Raw genomic sequence first — 5804 nt, 5'->3', positions numbered from 1 at the left:
AATGTTCATCGATCCTCTAGTTGGTCTTTCCATCGATCCAATGGTCTAACTTCGTCCATCGATCCAATGGTTGTTCTTTCCATCGATCCTCTGGTTAGTCTGTCCATCGATCCAATGGTCGAATTCAGACTTGGTCGTTTCTGTCTTGATGTCTTCATTGGTCTTCTGGTTCTTCATCACTTGTTTGTTTTTCATTACTTTTTTACATTTTGCATTGTGGGGTTAAACATATTTCTATTGATTAAACTGGATACTCAAAGAAAAACGTAAAGCAGTAAAATAATGCTTTGAATAATCGAATGCTTTTATTTATAAAAGATGAACAATTGAAGAACAAAAGTAATCTCACAAAAATTTGCGTATAGTATAAGTCGGCTCCTTCAGGTATTTTGAACCTGAGGCGGAGGCCTCCTTTTATACACCTAGGTCTAACTAACTACGCTATAAATTAGGCGTGGAACTCTTAGCTAACTAGTCTGCATCCTTATCTTTGACTTTCCTTGATTAACGGAGCAGACTTGGTCAAGCCACCTTTAAGCTGTTAGACGCTTGCGAGAATGTCTGGGCTAATATGTGCTTTCCATGAAGAAGGTAGCCAGATGCTCTGCATGAACATACAGAAGCTCTGCATGTACTATGCAGAGGCTCTGCATATGCAAAAGCTCTGCTTGTACTATGCAGACGTTTTGGGTCTTGGAGTTGATGCTTTGAGTCAAGCGCTTTTGCTTTTTAGCGCACAAGACTTGAACGATCTAGTGAAGTACATTACGATTGAAATTGAAATTACATTGAATCAAAAATAAGAAGGTACTTACAAAAGATAAGAGGTCTTAAACATTTTGAAGTTTAATGAACTTCCCAAGAAGTTCACGAAACTCAAGCATATTTCGAATCGACCTTAGAATTATTTTAGCTTGCTCCATGGCTCCAGGGGAGTTGTCTCTGCTCCTGACCAGATTGTCTCTTATATAGCGCATAGTAGAGTTGGAGTACTTGTAATTTTGGTTGTCTCGAAAGAAGATCTTCTGATTATGCTCGTTTCGAAACACCACTCCCACTTCTGGTTCCACCAGAACCATCCAGGAGGGAATGTTGTTGATGTCGTGTAATTCTTCATTTGGGGCAGCCACTGTCATGTGATCCGCTCCAAGATCCAGAGCTAGTTGGAAGTCAAACTTGCTTCTGTAGTCAAGCAGATCGATCATAGTTTAGCGAATGGAAGAGTTGGCAACAGCGAACTTCACTCCCTTGTCCTTCTTGTGGTCTGTAAAGTAGAACAGATGAAGAAGATCCCATGGATTTAGATTAATGAGGTCACAATCTATGAATCTACATATCCGTCTGTGACTTCTCTGTATTGTGTACTCGTAGAACACTATATGATTATGTGCAAAGGTGCGCTTCTTTATGTCCAGGACTTGTTTTATTCCATCAGCAAAGTGGACTGCATTGATTGATTGAGTATAGCGATCGAGGAATCTCTGCCTGATGTGCTCTTGAGCCATAGGATGGAGACTGATCTTCTGGACCGGTGTCTCTTACCTTTGGTTGTAGAGGAACTGGTAGATCTCCTCGCTATCTGCCTTGTCATTGATGGTTTTTTGAGGGGTGTTGGGTTGAACATGGCATCCATACTTGCTTTGATCCTTTGGACGTAATCAGAAGGATGCTTCCGTTTTTGCCCACTCGTTGTGCCTTTTGAGCTTGATCTGTTTGGATTGACCAGTACATGCTTCATTGCAGGAGTTACAATCCTGGTCCCTTGAGCAGGGACCCTAGCTCTGTGGGTTCTTGGATGTGGTGGAGGAACAGCAACGATTACTACTTCTAGAGGAATGGCAACCGGAATGTGTAGTAGTGACGGATCAGCCACATTCACGGCGACCACCTCTTCTTCTTGTTGAGCTGTTGTTGAGGGAGCAGTCATGTCCATAGCGTACTCTATTGAAGAGGACAGAGCCAGGTCTGAGTCGTCTGATCCATAGGCAGACAGAAGGTCGATCACTTCTGTAGTGTTTTGTGGCCCGGCTGGCTCTGCCTCTGATGCCATGGGCATTTTCCCTTTGTGTAGTGCCTTTGGCCTTTGCATTGTCTAGCACTTGCTGGCTTTGTCTGCTCTGCCTTGATTGACCTTGTTGGCATGGGGCAGAGGACGATGGTGCAGAGGGGACAGCCAGAGGTGTTGTACTTGGTGCGGCTGTAGGCAGGTTGTCCCCGTCTTGGCGATTTTGAGGACGAGACTCGTCTGGCTCCTCATCATCGTCAAGTCGCCTCCTCTTTGACGGTTCTGCACAGGGAGATGGATCTCACTGTTGCTTAGGTCTCTCATCCTTTACTCGAGACATGGATTTGATCACCTCTCGATGGTCTTAAGGAGTTCGTCGACTACAACGGCAACCCTTCACATTTCATCATCTGAACGGTAGTTGAATCGTGCGAGAGTGTCGTTGATGTTCTTCGTTGCTGTTGTGGCCTTGCTATTAAAATCCGCAGTGAAGTCTGCCACCTTCTATAGGAGTTTGTCACCCAGAGCATTCATGGCGCTCTGTGTGACATAATCCACAGGTACATTCAGAGGTGTAAGGGCCTGGTTGTTGATAGACGTAGACGTCTCAACCCTCTGTAGAGAAGCAACGACCCGTTGTAATGTTGTTGTATTGGTTGTCATCAATTCCATTAGTATGTTGATACGAGAAGCATTTGTCGTGGACTCAGCTCTTAGTACTGCCAGGGATGCTCGTATCTTATCCAGAGTAGGTGTAGACGGTGACGGCTCTACACGGGCCATCCTGAGTTTTAGCTCTTCAAAGGAGCATAGCATAGAGGTGAAATGGGAACAGAACTCTTCCCTAGTGACATATGCATAGGGTGTAACCTCTGGCTCAACACATGGGCCAGATTGAGTCCCCGTTCCAGGGACGCCTTCATTCACGACCTGATTGACGTTAGTCGGGGAAGGACTTCCAGAGGATCCTCGTGGTTCTCCTTGAGGAGAATTCACTACCTCTGTTTTGTCAGGGAGAGGACCCTCGGTTGGTTCAGAGCCAGCCAGAGGTCTCTCCATGAGTGGACTAAAAGACTGGTCGAGAGTCTCAAAGTCTAGTGCACCTATTCCTTGCTCTGAACAAGGTTGGGGTCTACTCGTGCAGAGGAAACAAATTCCTCTATGTGGGAAAGTGGCGTGATATGGGGAGACATATCACTTATGTTTTCAAAGGTTACACCCTTTTGAGAGGCTGTTCCCTGTGGCAAGGTTTCCCATTGGTTAATATAACCAGAGGCAGATGCAACCTCTGGTTGGATAGGCTGGTTAGGGTTCGAGGTGTGTGCCTCCGTTTCAATGATCTTCATCTCTCGACCACTGGAGTCAGATAATGTGGTCGCACTTGGAGTGGGGTAGGTAAATCTGATGTGCATATTTGGCCTAGGTTGCTCTGTCCGGCCCTGAGGCAGAGCAACTGCTTCACCTCCTCCCTCTTCTTCCTCTTCTTGTTCCTCACTCTCCTCTTCTTCTCCCTCACTTTTGTCTCACTCTCTTCTTCTTCACTTTCTTCCTCCTCTTCTCTACTTCCCTCGCTTTTGGGAACTCGTCTAGCAGGAACCTCAACTGTATTACCAGCAGCAGGAATCCTAGGAATGACGGTAGTAGGGACATATGGGCCATTCAAAATTGATTCATACAATTCTAGGTCAAGACCCTGATAGAAGTTGATCATTTGGATCTTCCATTGGGGATATTCTTCCCTAATGAGAGTCGGAGGTTTTGTTAAGGAGCCGGCACTATACATGGAGTTCCATGATTGAGAAGATGATATTTTGAATTGAAATTTTTGAGAAAAGAAATTTGCCAAGAAGGAAGATCGACTGAAAAACGATTTCCAGATTACTTAAAAGCAAACGTTTTTAAGATTGAAAAGTACGAGTGATAAATCTTTAAAAAGGAATAATCAAAACAACATTAAGAGTATAATCCAGTCGGATATCGATCGACTAATCAATTAATTTGATTAGCAGGCTTTGTTACCAATTGTTATAACCCAGATACTCTTAATTTGTAGAAATATTGTTTGCTTAAAATAAAAATAAAAAACAACAATATATTTCTATTGATTAAACTGGATATTCAAAGAAAAACGTAAAGCAGTAAAATAATGCTTTGAATAACCGAATGTTTTTATTTATAAAAGATGAACAATTGAATAACAAAAGTAATCTCACAAGCATTTGCGTATAGTATAAGTCAGCTCCTTCAGGTATTTTGAACCTGAGGCGGAGGCATCCTTTTATACACCTAAGTCTAACTAACTACGCTATAAATTAGGCGTGGAACTCTGAGCTTACTAGTCTACATCCTTATCTTTGACTTTCCTTGATTAGCGGAGAAGACTTGGTCAACCCGCCTTTAAGCTGTTAGACGCTTGCGAGAATGTCTAGGCTAACACGCGCTTTCTGTGAAGAAGGTAGACAGATGCTCTACATGAACATACAGAAGCTCTACATGTACTATGCACACGCTCTGCATATGCAGAAGCTCTGCATGTACTATGTAGAGGATCTGGGTCCTGTAGTTGATGCTTTGAGTCAAGCATTTATGCTTTTTGGCACACAAGAGTTGAACGATCACGGAGATAGAGCGCGGGCTCTGTATAACGGAACCTTTTACTCTGAGTAAGAGCTCTGGTCCTTGATCATCTGCATGAGCGCTCTTAGCTATACAGCTTCAATAGACTAAGTCCTATTGACTAGAGCAAGATTCTTCTTATTTACACTTTTACAAGTTTGGGGTCTAACACGTTGCGAAGATCTGTTGGTCCCTTGAGGGTCTACAAGATAAGTAAAGTAGTTTGTAGAAGGGGGGAATGAATACAAACACAATATTTTCAAATTAAAATGTATATTGATAAAGAAGATCAATACAAATTTTACAACACTGTTTACGGAAAGATAAGGTAAGAAAACCTATCTAAACAATCTTTGATTACACACAGATTCTTAGCAAATGAGAAAATAAATGCTATAAGAAAAGTTCCTATACTTAAGCTAGAAAATGCTCAAAGTAAGAATTAGGTTTAGAGAGTGAGTTGCATGCACTTTTCATGGAAAAGAAACACTTTTATTTATACCTAGTGCATTAAATGTTCATTTAATGCAAAATGGCAGGGTTTGAGTGCGTGTCAAGCCTTAAGAGGAAGGCTTGTACTTTGCCACAGTGAATAATACAAAAAGCACTATTCATGAGCCGACATCCTTACCTAAAGTTGGTGGGAAATAGAGTCAACTAGTCGACTCTGTACCGTACCAACGTTTAGAAGGGTATGTGTTACACCCCCAATCCATACATTGCATATAACACATATATTATACATAGAATACATGTCTTCTCCCACATAGGTCCATAATACAAAAGTCTTTAATGTAAAATACGCAACCCAAAAATTTCAAAAGTACATGTTCTTGCATCCTAACATCTATGCTTCCAAAACAGCTAAGCACATAGGGAAGCAATTCACATAATGCTCTTTCCCTTATTATCATTACCTGCACACATATTTTGAAAACACGAAATGAGGGTTAGACATGAATGTCTAGTGAGGTTCCCTTTTATGTGATACAGGATGAAGATCACCAAAACATTTATCAAATAATCATTTCACAACATGTGGAATAAAATCAGATTCTGTTTTGGTCCATCGAGCCTCTGGTTCCAAACCACACTTAGAATATATTTCAATAACTAGGACCAAAACCCTTCTGGTCTCTCTTCTAGAGCTTCTGGTTCCTCGACAAGAGCCCTCTGGTATCTT

The sequence above is a fragment of the Cynara cardunculus genome, assembly GCF_001531365.2.
Source record: "Cynara cardunculus var. scolymus isolate 2C chromosome LG 1, CcrdV1, whole genome shotgun sequence".
In the NCBI taxonomy this organism is placed as follows: Eukaryota; Viridiplantae; Streptophyta; class Magnoliopsida; order Asterales; family Asteraceae; genus Cynara; species Cynara cardunculus.
Note: the sequence above shows the minus strand (reverse complement) of the source record.